Below are 14,978 nucleotides of genomic sequence, written 5' to 3'. Positions count from 1 at the left end.
GATAAGAGTCAAAGAAGCTAGAGAGGACCCTACCACTGGAATCAGACAATGCGGAAGAGGGTTCTGAAGAAGTTGACCCTTGATGGGTTTTTTTAAGTCTGCCCTCCCTGCCGCTAGTCAGTCTCTCAATCATGTGCTTTCACACATGGACTCAGAAGTGCGGGTGGTTACAACATTCCCTGAGAGGGACTGGGCTGATCAGGAGCCAGGAGCTTCTTCCAGGTCTCACACGTGAGTGCAGGAGTCCAGGAACTCAGTCATCTTCTACTACTTTCCCAGACCACAGCAGAGAGCTGGACTGGAAGTGGAGCAGCTGGGACCCGAACTTGCACCCATATGGGATGCCGGTGCTGCAGAAGGCGGCTTTACCTACTACGCCTCAGCACCGGCCCTGGCCACTCTGTCTGATCCAGCTCCCTGCTAATGAGCCTGGGAAAGCAGTGATGATGACCTTTGTGTGGTATTCCTGGCTCCTGGCTTCAGCCTCGCCCCACCCTGGCTTTTGTGGCCATTTAGGGGGCTGAACAACGGAAAGGAGATTCTCTCTCTCTGTTCTCTCTCTCTCTCACCCTGCCTTTCAAATACATAAATATATAAAATGAATTTTTTTTAACAAATTTCATCCCTCAGTTTCTCCTTCACTTCTAATTTCAAAGCTCAAAAGATCCTTAATCTTAACAGAGTCTAACAAATGTGTTTCTACCATCTCTTCATCCTGTTCTCTTCTGATCTCCAGCCTCCCAGTCATTTCTAACGAACCTCTTTGTGTACTACTTCATAAGTATAAGCAAAACAAAACAAAACAAAAAAACTGTTTCCTTTTTCAGTGAGCATTACAAGACTCATTTATTAAACATGCTTTTACAGATGGATTCACAAAATAGACACTGCACTCATGATTCTGCAGATGGAATTCTGTTCATTACTCAATTAAGAAGATAACTTTTGAGCACATATTCTGTGGCAATTATTTTAGCTGAACATACATTTAGACTTTGAAATAGCGGGTTTTTTTTTTTGTGAAAATTGGGCACTTAACCTTTCTTGAACACTAGATAGTGAAATACACAGTTGCCATAGCTAATGTTCAGTGAAGATCTAAACAATGAATATTAAATAGACAGGTCACCTGGATAATATAAGATATTAATCATTTCTTAAACATCTAATATTGAAATAGAGAATTCTCTTGGCTCATGTGAGAGAGATTAGTCTTTTCTTGATATTTGATATCATAAAAGCCAGCTCTTCAGAATGATGTTGGGAATTAGTATTTCCTTAAATGTTACCTGTAACTGATTTGTCTATCCGTCCTTGACTCTGTAATTGCAGGCAACCCATTCATGTGTAGTCATTTAAACAATGCACAAAAGCCAGCAGGTATTTATCCACACCTGATAATGTATGTATCTCATTTATCTGTTCAGGGGTTTTACACCAATTTCTTCCTCTTCTTGTTGTTAATGCTGCTCAATTGTTTTGAAACTGATAATTTACACAGAACAAAAGTCATTAGGTACACTAATCAGATGTGTGTCATGCAGACTTTTATTTTTAATACCCTGACCCTACCCCTTAGATCAAAACATAGGCTGTCTCCCCAACACCCATCTTCCTAGGCTATTTTTCATCCAGCATCCTCCTCGTTTTAATATCCTACTTGGGCATTTATGACTCAAACTTAGTTTTCCTCATCCCTTCCTAACTTGACCTGCTTTTAAATACGCCCTTGTATTAATTTTACTTGCAGTTCCAAAATCAGCTATCAAGAACTCCAGACCAGAGTAGAGAACAAACTATTTGCTCTAAATATTTTGCCAGCAAATGTTAACACTGGGCATACTGAAATATGGATAGCTATGCGTAACATCATTTGCTTTTTAATTCATTCCCACATAATTCTGGAAAATTCCTATAAACAAATATGTCAAACATAGCTGATCTTCCTACCAAGACAATGCCAACACGCATACACTCTCAGAAAACAAAGAAAATCATCCACATTCCCAAAGATGATTTCTGAGGCTGGGGCAGGTGTTGACTTTCCTCTGAACAATGGCAGTGCACTCACTCTCTGTGTTGTGAATTGGCTCTTACGATTTGAACACTTCATACACACAAATGGCATCATGTGCTCCAATTCAGTTTTGTTTTACCTGGTCAAACATTTGTAATACATTTGCTTGTTTTGAACATACTGAAGGTTTACTGCCTGCATAGGGAAAAGGTTTAATTAATTGGCAGTTAAGAAAACTAGAATGCGTTGGTTTGCAAGCTTTATCAAAAAGATATTCCATTTATTGGAAATCTAATCTCCTGTAATCCATAATTTGAGTTTTAAAAATTCTTTTATTCATTCATTCACTTTTAGAAATGGAACCATCACAAACCTACCATGTGAACACACTGTTAATCAACTTTTAAAATACCACTTCAGAAAGGCAAATTAAAATGATAACCAATCACAATTTACATAAAAAAATAATTCGTCATCGCCTTGATACACATAGAAAGTATTAGGCTTGACACTGAAATGCAGTTTTGTAAAATTACATGACAACTGTGAAATCTGTGTTATAATGAACAATCCCAAAGATAAAATTACATAATTAATAACTTATTTCTAGAATTATTAGCTACCAGAAGAAATGTAGATAGGCTAATCAGGTTGTTTCCTGTGATACGAATTAAAGATAAATTCTATATTTGAAAGCAAGAATATAAAGAAACCCTAAGAAGCTTTTAGGAAACTGAATGAAATTAATTAAAAGTTGTGTTTTGTAGTTTTGCCTATCCTGGCATCTTCTTATTGTCTTTTAAACATTTTAAAAATGACCCAGCTAGCAGCTACATATTCCTTTCTCAGAGCTAAGTTATTAAGAATAAAATGAAACTTCTATCTGCATGTGCACTACAGAGAATGTTTTTCAAAAGCAACACAATCCGTGGGGGGAGTGACTTTCCAATGGTAAATCAATTCTGTAGTTAAGGAACAGCAAAAAGATACAACTACACTCTGAAGTTTCCATTCTGGATTATAAACCAAGATTGCTACAGTTGACAAGTTTTTCGGAACTGCTTCTGAGAGTTGCTTTTTTTTTTTTTTTTTTACATTTTTAACGTTTATACTTCTTGACGAAGGGTTTGGAGTATCCTAGGTCAGTTTCTCTTTGTGTGTTGGGGCAATGTGGATGAATATAGGAACAGGTTTCTATCACGATTAACCAGTTAATGGTGATGGTCAAACATTTTTTATATATTCAATTAAGAAGTAAGTACTTGAGGTTGGCAGTACTGATTTCACAGAAGCATGGTCTGGGAATTTTTTAAAAAACAATTTTGGTCCCACTTCTGATCAACTAAATTAGAATATCTATAAGGAAGTGCCAAAAATTTGCATGCTTTAAAGACTCCCTGGGAGATTGTAAAGTACAGCCAGATAGAGAAACCCTGAATTAAGAATAAGAAATGTCAAGCAAACTACTTTTAATTTTGATGTTGTATTTGTCTAATAAAAACAACAGAAAAACTAGTGAAATACTTTACAATAATGTACTATAACAATATATTGTCTTTAAATGTTTAATTAAAAATGCATTTGTTTTGTAAAAGCCATACAATTTTATTGATAGACATCAATGAATACCGAACTTAAGGGTAGAAATCATCTGTTCATTGCAATAAATTGAATGTGGGATGACTGGTTTTGCTATTTAAATAATCACTATTTACCCCTATTGAGTTAAAAGTTCCAAGATGACAATTTTAAATATACAGGAAAAAAATCTACAAATTGCTTCTCTATTCCAAACCACACACTATACACCTTTCCTCTATTATTTCTAATTTCTTAATTCCAAAACCATAGAACTATAAGATTAAATCAACATGGTCTTTGTTATCACTATACATTTATGGTCATTAATAGCATCATAGAATGCCATTTGTAGCAAATAACTCATATTCACATTATATACGATTTTCAAATAATATATACAATATTCTTAATTAATTCTTAATCAAGGAAGCAAAATAATCTGCCATCAGAGAAATCATTTGATCAGAACCAGAAGGAACAAATATTAGCTTGAAGACTTAGAACTTTGAGCTTCTTTGTGAAAAATTCATGGTAATCATTCGTCTTCTGTAGTTCTGGAACTTTTCTTAAGTATGGGCTCTGCTTTACCTTTGATCAGAGCAAGAATAGCAGCACTTTAACGCATGATTGTTAAATTGTACTGAATATTTTTTTTTAATCTTGAAAAGATAATATGGTATGAGTAGATTCCACATTTTCAGTTATTCACAAATACATATTCTAAAAATACCCCAAATTGCATCACTGGTCACGGTTTTCTTCATTATAAGAAAAAAGAATCCAAGATGTTCTTGGTGTATAGTCACTTAATTTTATAAATTCAGAATGATTTTAAATTTGTTTCTTTTTCCCATAAAACACAAATGCTGTGACAAAACATAGGCATCTAAGTTAAAAAGTTTTAGACTACTTTGAATTATTATAGTTTAAATAACACTGATTTAGATTCTTGTGTCATTCCTAATTTGTCATATCTATAATGTGAATGTGATTATCGACTTATTAATTTCTTAAAATCCAATAATTCTGCTAAAGAAGCAGAACATTTTAACTGATTATTTTGAAAATTTTCTACAACAATTTAACACAAGTCAATTAATACTGTCATATTTACACAGTAAAAGGTAGAAGAGAAAATGTTCGTAATAATGTCAAGAACCCTTTAGATGTTCTCAATCCATAACATTTGTGTCTAAGACTCTCAAACCTAAGAGTGAAAAGGGAAAAGTACAGGTGTTTATCTATTTATTGCAATGTATCATGTTAACAGTTATAGGAAACTGTTTTGATGTGGTGCTGAGTCTTTCATTTTGTCTGAAATGTTCTGGATTGTGTAAAATGGTACTGCTGTAGCTGACTTCAGAAGGCTGTGTGTCTACTTAGGCATTTCAGATAGCTTTATTCTTGCATTCCTTGGTTGTAGAAGACATTAGTTAGCACTTCGAATAGTTTTGTGAGCTTCAAAGTCATAGAAAGATAACTTTTCCTTTGGTATAAAGTATATCTAACTGTGGCCCTTGTACTTGAGTTCCTAATCACTACTAATTCCAATTATATATATATATGTGTGTGTGTGTGTGTGTACACACAAACATTTAAAGGCTAAGGTTCAAATTCACTAGGACTGAAATGTTTTCAAACATTCTAATTGTACTTAAGATAATTTATTAACTCTGAAAGGAAGGCTGAGTGAACCCCTTAAAAATAAAATGCAACCTACTAATTCTGAAACTTTTTCTGGGATTTCCAAGTCAGTAGGTTTAAGTGAATTTACATCTTCCAAAATTCTGATTATGGTAAAATGCATATAAATATACACACTAAGAATTAAATCCCCTATACCATAGGCATAGACAACAGTTGCTTGTGTGTCAGACTGACAGAGATGTTGCTGGAGATCTAAACATAGCTTTTTTAAAACCCGAGGTATTTCCATGCTCATTTTAATTAGAAGGAAACTATGAGATAGATAACTCTCTCCTGCTAAGAAACCTGTATATAGGTGGGATTTCCCATGATTCAGACAGTGTGAAGCTCGCTCTTACTCAGAAGACTGTCTCAACTCAATCATTCTAATTTAAAGCAGATGATAAGGTTTTGAAGAAAAAGGAATTGACATATTGGTCAACGCTGACCAAAAGTAATGCAAATTACACTTTTATTGCAGTGAGTGGCCAGCTTCCCCCTTTGAGAGACTCGTGAATGACTGCACTGGGGAAAGGCGAAATGGTGTAAACCCTCGGATCTGGCCATCTTAGTTTGATTTGCGAGGCAAGGAAAGTCCAAAACCCAGGTCCCGAGCGGCAAAGTGCAGCAGAAGCAGGACTTCCACCCCTGGCTCCCCGTCCCCGGCTTGAGGTCTGCGCTGAAACAAAGCGTGCTGGAAGCCCGTCGGAGCGGCGGCCAACGGCAGGAGCGTCAGGAAGTCCAAGTCAAAAGCCTCAGCATCGCGGACGTCTCCCCGTCGCGGCTTTGCAGCTGACTCGTAAAAGCACGAGGCGGGCGGCGGGCGGCGGGCGGCGGGCGTGCTTCCCAACAGCCGCTTCCCGGCTCCTCGGAACCCGAGGCTAAGTGACTGGTATCCTCGCCGCGTTTCTGAGAACCCTGGGGTTTCCTGAACCGCAGCGTGAGGAGAGGGCGTGCTCGCGCGCGGGCTGCCGCTCCTCGGGCTTCTCTCCGAGCGCCACTCTTCTCCAGGGCAGAGCCCGAGTCCCCGGTCCCGGCGGCCACACACACACACACACACACCCTCCAACGCCACACACACACACACCCTCCAACTCCACACACACACACACCCTCACACACCCTCCAACGCCACACACACACACACACACCCTCCAACTCCACACACACACACCCTCCAACTCCACACACACACACCCTCCAACTCCACACACACACACACCCTCACACACCCTCCTACTCCACACACACACACACCCTCCTACTCCACACACACACACACCATCACACCCTCCAACTCCACACACACACACACCATCACACCCTCCAACTCCACACACACACACACCCCCTCCTACTCCACACACACACACACCCTCCAACTCCACACACACACACCCTCCAACTCCACACACACCCTCACACACCCTCCAACTCCACACACACACACACACACACACACCCTCCTACTCCACACACACCATCACACCCTCCAACTCCACACACACACACACCCCCTCCTACTCCACACACACACACACCCTCCAACTCCACACACACCCTCACACACCCTCCAACTCCACACACACACACACACACACACACCCTCCAACTCCACACACACCATCACACCCTCCAACTCCACACACACACACACCCCCTCCTACTCCACACACACACACACCCTCCAACTCCACACACACACACCCTCCAACTCCACACACACCCTCACACACCCTCCAACTCCACACACACACACACACACACCCTCCAACTCCACACACACCATCACACCCTCCAACTCCACACACACACACACACACCCTCCAACTCCACACACACCCTCACACACCCTCCAACTCCCCCCCACACACACACACCCTTCTCCACACGCACACACACACACCCTCCAACTCCACACACGCGCGCGCGCACACACACACACTCGCACACACACACCCTCCTACTCCGCGCGCTCCTGGCGCGCTCGGGGTGATGCCTTTCTTCCCGGGTCGACGACGACCTTTGGCACCGGGTGCTCGCGACCCGAGGTGAGAGGAAGTCGCGGCGCCCTGAGGGCCCCCCCCCCCGCCCGCCCCGCGCCGAGACCCCACCCCAGCCACGCGGCGCGCACGTCGAGCCCCGGGGCAGCGCCCCGCGCCCCGGCAGCGTGCGCTCGCAGGAGGGTGTGCGGCGCGCGGGGGTCCGCACGCGCGCACCGCCGGCGAGCGGAGGGCGTGGCGGGGGCGTGGCGCGAGCAGCCCCGGCGAGGCCGCTCGGCGAGGCGGGCGCCAGTGGGCGGAGCGCGGCGGAGCGCGGCCCGGGGAAGGCTGCGCGGCGCCGCCGGCGGCTCCCGGCTCCCGCTCTCCCGGCCGCCGAGCGCGAGCCGCCGTGGGCGGGGCCTGCGGTGATTGGCGGGCGGGCGGGGAGGTCGGAAGTACTTTGTTTTTTATGCTAATGAGGGAGTGGGGCTTGTCCGTATTTACGTTGAGGCGGGAGCCGCCGCCCTTCATTCACCCACATGGTCCTTCGAGGTGCCGCCGCCGCCGCCCGGCCCGTGCCTTCGCGCCACTTGGCGCCCTCGGGCGAGGCCGAGGGGGTGGGGACGACCCCCGCCGCGCCGCCGCGGCTCGCGCCCCTCGGCGAAGCCCCCTCCGCGGGGCGGGCCGCACCCCCGGCCCTGGGGCCTCCGGTCGTAGCACAGCGGAGGCGGGCGGGGAGGCGGGAGCGAGAGCCCGCGGCGGGCAGGGCGAAGATGGTGGCGGCTACTCCTCCCGGTGAGTCGTGCCCACCCCTCCGCCGACTGCGAGAGACCTGTTGTGCGCGGCCCGGGCGGCGTGGCCGGGGCCGTTGGCCGGCCCGGGCTCGCACGCCGGCTCGGTGGAGGGGCCGGGCGGGAGGGGGCGGCGTGCGCGCGGCGGCGGCGGCCGCGCCCGGGACCCGCGCGGCCCCCGGCTGGGCCGGCCCGGAGGGCGGGTGGGCGCGCGGCGCACACAATGGCCCCTCGGGGCGAGGGCGTGCGAGGCCCGCGCCCGGAAAGTTTCTCCCGGGGGCGAGAGTTAAAGCGCCTCTAGAACAAAGCGGCGGCAGCGGGCACATGGGGCAGGCCGCGGGCCGGGAGGGGGCGCGCCCACGAGGTACCTGCGCGCCGGCGGGCGGGCGGCGTGGCGTGGGCGGGAGCCCGCGGTCCCCCAAACTTTGGAGAGCGCGAGGGCGGGCGGGCGCGCGGCGTGGGGGGGGGGGCGGCGGCGCGGGAGCTCGGGGCCGCGCGGCCTGGGTGCCACCCCCGCTCCGCGTGGGCTTTGTTAACCCGCGTGGGCTGCCCCCAAGCGCGGTTCCCAACTTCCCCGGCCGTGGGCCCCCCCCCCCCCGGCGGCGGCCGCCGGAGCTCGCCTCGGCTGCGGCGTGGAGCCTTCTGCGCCCGCCCGCTCCGTGGGAGCGCGGCGCGGGAGGGACGGCCCGGCTCGGCGGGAGCGGCGTCCCCGCCGCCATGTTCCTACGGGGCGGGCTGCGCGGGGGTGAGGGCGGGGGACATGGCGGCGACTGCGCGCCGCCGCCGATTGTTCCCGGCTTAGGCCTCGGGCCGCGTGCGACGGGCACCGCAGCCGCGGAGCCCCCGCCCCTCTGGGCCGGGCTCGGGGTGGGGGGGCGGGGGACACAAAGGAGGGGCGGCGCGCCCGCGTCCACGCCGCACTCGGGCCTCGGCGCCGCCGGTCGCCGCGCGGCTGCCGCCGGGAAACGGGGTGGGGGGGAGGTTGCCGCGTCCGGCGGGGCCCGATTCGGACGCATCACCCCCTGGCGGCCGCGCGGGGAAGCGCAGGGCCGCGCGCCCCCTTGTGCGACATGTGCTGCCGGCCCGGGCTCCATGAGCGTGGCGGGCACTTTGCAGTCTCGGGGCTTGCTTCCCCGTTTTCTGTTCCTGAGCCAGGGCAGTAGGGAGAGGAACCGGAGAAGGCAGGTTCGTTGGCTGCGATAGCACCAAAGGAAAAAAATGGAGCTGCGTGCCGTCAGGACCACAGCAGTAGAGGAAACAACTCTTTTATCCCGGCTTGCAGCCACGAGGTCTTGATGGGGGGAGGGGTGGGGAAGAATGGTCCCTGGACTGCGTTTTCCTCGGAGCTGTGCGGTAGTTAATGATTGCTGCTGATCAAGGTCAAGTATTTCAGGAGTTTGAGACGTGAATCTGATAACCTAGAGATTTTCTAACTTTATTCTCATCTACCTTTTCGCCCATATATTGTTGGTCTTTTAAATCCTGCTTGTGGTGCCTCGCTCTGTTACCTATAGTTTTTTGCACGTGGAATTATTCGGTATTGGGTTGGGAAAGGGTGATTTTAAGTAGGTGATAATTTTGAGCCAATGTTTTATCTTTTTTTCCTTGTCTTCCCCCACCCCCCGCCCCCACCCTAGTTATCCACGTGGACCTAACACTGCATCCGAAGCTTTCTAAGGATACTTGCTGAGAAGTTTTCCTGAGTGGGTAAGTGTGTTCTAATTTTCTTTTTTAAGTTCTCTTAAAAACGAGTTTTCTCTGGACTTTTATCCTCCAGCTGAATGAATGCGATATGATGGGGCTTCTATGGAGTGATACAGGCTTTTTGTATTTTGTCCAATTTACCTTGTCTAGAAAATTAACTCTCGAGTGTTGGCCATCTGACTTTTAAGTTAATAAAAGTACAGTGCAAATCTGATACGCAGCTTTTAGAGACAAACGGGTAGATTTTTAGAATCTCTACAAATTGGATGATTAAGTAGATTTGATTTGGGGTGATGAATTTTTTAAGATTTAAAAATATTTGAACAGGGTATTTAAGTTCCAGAACTAATTGATAAATTTGAAACATAGTCCAAACAGTAATTTTATTAATCGTTTTATCACGTATTTGCTAATTGGAAGCCAGAAGAAAAGGAAAATGTTTTGCCACGTGGATGTGAAGATTGCCTTCCTCTAAAAGGTACACATGAGTGAAGTTGCCCTGTTAATGTTCTCATTTATGTGAAGCCTGCTTTCGATTTTTTTTTTAAGTATGCGTTTATAAAGGGCCAGATAAAAGGAAGAGCCACCATGTTATCTTACTGTGCTAGAATGGTGGTTGCTTATGATTTGCTTTCTGTAAGGATCTACTTTTGGAGCTTTAAAGTGTGTCTTAAGTGGGATAAACAAACTGATTTTCTCTTCTGTGCCAGGGATGATGTGAAATTTTGTGTTTTGTAGTTGTTAAGACTAAGGTGTTACTCTAATCATTTATTTCAGATTTAGCAGGAATAACAACATCACCTTGTAAAACTGAAGATTGTGACCAGTCAGAATAATGTCAAAGTGCTTACAGTGCAGGTAGTGATATGTGCATCTACTGCAGTGAAGGCACTTGTAGCATTATGGTGACAGCTGCCTCGGGAAGCCAAGGTGGGCTTTAAAGCGCAGGGCCTGCTGATGTTGAGTGCTTTTTGTTCTAAGGTGCATCTAGTGCAGATAGTGAAGTAGATTAGCATCTACTGCCCTAAGTGCTCCTTCTGGCATAAGAAGTTATGTTTTCATCCAATAATTCAAGTCAAGCAAGTATATAGGTGTGTTAATAGTTTTTGTTTGCAGTCTTCTGTTAGTTTTGCATAGTTGCACTACAAGAAGAATGTAGTTGTGCAAATCTATGCAAAACTGATGGTGGCCTGCTATTTCCTTCAAGTGATTTTTTATTTTTTATTATTTTTTTTACTAATTTTGTGTACTTTTGTTGTGTCGATGTAGAATCTGCCTGGTGTATACGATGTGACAGCTTCTGTAGCACTAAAGTGCTTATAGTGCAGGTAGTGTTTAGTTATCTACTGCATTATGAGCACTTAAAGTACTGCTAGCTGTAGAGCTCCAACTTCGGCTGTCACGCAATCAAACTGTCCTGTTATGAACACTGTTCTATGGTTAGTTTTGCAGGTTTGCATCCAGCTGTGTGATGTTCTGCTGTGCAAATCCATGCAAAACTGACTGTGGTAGTGAAAAGTCTGTAGAAAAGTAAGGGAAAATCAAACCCCTTTCTACACAGGTTGGGATCAGTTGCAATGCTGTGTTTCTGTATGGTATTGCACTTGTCCCGGCCTGTTGAGTTTGGTGGGGATTGTGACCAGAAGATTTTGAAAACTAAAAATTACTGAAGATTCCAACTTCTGCTGTTAAATAATCAAGAGCTATGGAACTTAAAAAAAAGTTTGTAACTTTAGTTTTGTCACTGTAAGACATACTATTTTCTGCTTGAAATCGAATTTTGTCTTATTTTTGTGCTTGAACACTTCTGAGATTGCATGTTAAAAGGTACAACTACAAATTTTGACTAAGTTTGATGATTTAAAGCTATCAAGTATTCCATTATGATTGTGTCTTAAACTTACTGTAAATGCATGATCATCTGTGCATTTAGGATATGCTGTTTTGCTTTCTTTGAACCTAGTTCTTGATGTTTTAGCTAATGTGAAAGTTAATCATGTTACTTAATACATTATTTAAGTATTTAAGTTAAATGCCATTCCATTTACATCATTGTGTAAAGAGGGTTTTTTTTTTTTTTTTAAAGCATGGAATTTAGGATGAAGAGACTGTTTAGTAAACATTATTTTTCTAATATGGGTTCTGGATGTGATGATTAGCTGGCTATGTTAGTGTTTCTTTGGTTATTAATGATGTAAGTTGTCAATGACATAGGGTCTTTAGAATTTAAAAGAAAAAGTTTTTTTTGTTGTTGTTTTAAGAAACACTGCTGACTGTACTGACAAATCTGTATTTGTACATGTCCTTAATGCCAAGAGTGTAATGGTGGGCTACAAATTTGAATTCGGTTTTTCTCTATAGTTGGATTTGTTGCCTGCTTCCCTCAAAATCTGAATTGTTGTAATGGTGATAGTTGCTTCTAGGCTGGTGTGATTTATATCACTGAAATAGAACTTAAGAGGTGGCAGTTAAAATTTTTCATCCAACTTTTCTGCCTTTTCTTTCATTTGTTTCTTGTCTCTGTGCTTGATACCTGTAGAAAATGTGGATTACCTTAAGACTAATCAGATTCAAAAGAAAAGGTTGTTAGCAGACCCACTCTGAGGTGTAGAGAAACTTAAATTTCATTGTATTTGGGGGGGGGGGGATGCCAAGTAATCAAATTTTGATAACCTCATCAACTATACCACCTGATAAACATCTTTTTTTAAAGTAGAAGTCTAATGTGAAAAGTTTTCAGCTCTTAACATATCAGCTTCTTGAGAGCTTAACTCCTGAATAGAAAGGTAAGAGTTTCAGAGTTCTGGAAGTGATTAAGTGGTAAATTTTCAGGGTGAGAAAATAATTACATAATCATTTGTAAGATTAACCTGTTTAGCCAGGTTCTTGAACCTTTTAAAAGTTCTGTAACATTACCATGGATTATAGTGGTCTTCATGAGTATCCTGCACTTGTGAATAAAAAGTAAAAAAAGATGTTTGTCTATCTTATCATGTAATTTTATTTAAAAACTTTTGAATGCACTAGCATTATTTTTAAGAAGTGAAACAGTGATTTGAACCCCACCAGATGACTTCTAAAGTGTGCTTGAAATGTAAGTCAAATGAAGTTTAGTCACAAAGCCTTAAATGGTCAATTTTCTTTTCCTGGGTGCTTAACTTCTGTAGTACTCACTGTGTTCAGAACTTAATTGGGACTTGAGCTGAGATTTAAATCTAATAAGCTAATGAAAGTGTATGTTCTGTTAATAGGGTTGGTTAATGAAGTTGTATAGTTTCATAGGAGTTGCTTTTGATTTCTTTCTGGCTTTATAGAATGTGGCAAACTTGTTTTTGCTTCTAAGATTTTCTCAGACATGATAATAACTAACAAAAGCCATGAAAATATAAAGGCCGACCTAAGTATTTAACCACTTTGAGACTCAGATAAGTGAACAAGTTGATGATTGCCTCGTTTCTAATAGACTTGGGGGGGGGGGGAACAGCTTTCTTACAGTGCTCTGACCTAGAAGTTGTTTGAGACTTGGGGTGTGTTGCTTTTGGATTAATGGATAGCCTTTTTCTGGGGGCAGGAGGTGGGGACGAGTGAACCTCTTGCTATTTTTGCGTGTTATACATGTATCATTCTCTGTTTTTAGCTTGCATTTAGGAAAAAGCACTTTGTAAAGCTCCTTGCCACAGCATCTGATTTTACTGAAAATTTTTGAGGTCTTCATTTTACAGGCAAACACAGCAAGGCTGACTTGAGTTTCTCCCTATCCATAGTTTGGAGAGTCCTGCATGATGATTCCAGACAAGGGCAACCTGCGAACTTCCTGGAGAACAGTTCCGTGTCATGTTAAAGTTTGTTTCATTTAATGAAATGTTAACTCTGTTGGTAATTGACAACCCTTTTGTTATATGTCTGGTGTTAGAGAATTAAGAGCCTCTCAGCTGCACAATAAGAGGTGAGGAGAGCTCCTTGCAAGTTCAATTTTTTTGTCTTATCTGGAAGATTGTCATGCCCACTCTATTCAGATTATCCTCTGGTTGTTTAGTTTCCGTTCTGCCTAAACCTTGAGTTAATGTAGTTTTCTCTCTGTGTGTCATATTCTTGAGTTTTAAAGCATCATTAAGAAAAGATGCTATGTTTTGCATGACTCTTGAGACCACAGCAAAAACGACAATGACCTTAGTTTTCTCTTTACAAAAATTTAAAAGCACGACGACAGTTTGGACACACTGAGTTGTGTTAGTTAATGTTAAGTACTGCGTTTCAAAACTGCTTGTTAAGGAATTGTCCAGAATGAATGTTAAAATAAAAAATTAAAGATTTTACTTTAGCAGTGTTTCTGGTGTTTTTCACTTGCTTTGTTAGAGCAAATGGCTACACGTTTTTGCTGATTAAGTGGAGAACTGGAGTAAAGTACCAAAGTTACTCACCCACAGTGTTGAATTTGTATTACCTGTAGGATGTGTTTGTATCCTGATTTTACAGATGAGAAAATAAGAAATGTATTTGTAAGGATACAGCAAAGCTAGTAGATAAGTGGATTCTGGATTCATCCTTTGTTAATATTGTGTGTAAGAAATTTTCTTTTACCCACTGTTGTATTGGGTCTGGCAAGTTCTCAAATCCATAGTATGGTTTCTTTATTTGGTTTGTCCCTTCAAAGCTGCCTGCCCCCAATAGAAGATGATTTGTAGCTACACACATATCCTTGACTGAAGAACACTCCCCTTTGAGAACCTCTGAACAAGCTCTCAAGTTCCCTAAAGTAACTTAAAATATGATGTGAGGGAAACTAAGTACAGATTAGCTTCTTTTAAGGTACAGAGCATAGGCACTCCAAACACCATTGAGATTTCACTAATTCAGTGAAGCATCTCTTGTTTTTGATGGGACACTGTATGTGTGTTTTTAATTTTTCCTAACGTTGAAGTTTAAGAGGAGGTAAGTATAAACGTGTTCAATTCTTGGTTTTAGTAGATGGGCAAGTGTGTATTGACTGATAGGGGTTGAATGTTGCTTAATGGGTCTGTATTGCTTAGCATCGAATGCATATTCTGAGTGACCCTCAGTTAAGTAATTTCTAAATGTTGAAAAATAGTAAATATTTTAAAGATGAAGTATTTGACAAGCAAGAATTTCCCAGATGCTGGCAGTTTTAAGGAGATTTACTAATTTAAGAAATTGATAAATGCCAGGATGAATGAAGGCATAAGAGGGCAAGTTTTA

The 14,978-nt window shown here is 43.7% G+C and overlaps 1 long non-coding RNA gene across 2 annotated transcripts; it reads left to right on the top strand.

Annotated features, from left to right (window-relative positions):
- Nucleotides 1–8,001: 8,001 nt before the first annotated feature.
- LOC133762269 (uncharacterized) lies at nucleotides 8,002–14,082 on the top strand. 2 transcript variants are annotated; one of them, XR_009866265.1, is made up of 4 exons: nucleotides 8,002–8,061; nucleotides 9,695–9,764; nucleotides 10,182–10,239; nucleotides 13,526–14,082. It is a non-coding gene; the product is annotated as an uncharacterized LOC133762269 (long non-coding RNA). The 2 variants fall into 2 exon arrangements; XR_009866266.1 differs by lacking the exon at nucleotides 10,182–10,239.
- Nucleotides 14,083–14,978: the final 896 nt, after the last annotated feature.

Source organism: Lepus europaeus, chromosome 6 (assembly GCF_033115175.1).
Source record: "Lepus europaeus isolate LE1 chromosome 6, mLepTim1.pri, whole genome shotgun sequence".
Lineage (NCBI taxonomy): Eukaryota > Metazoa > Chordata > Mammalia > Lagomorpha > Leporidae > Lepus > Lepus europaeus.
The sequence above is the reverse complement of the archived record's forward strand: the minus strand, read 5'-3'. Positions and strand labels throughout refer to the sequence as shown.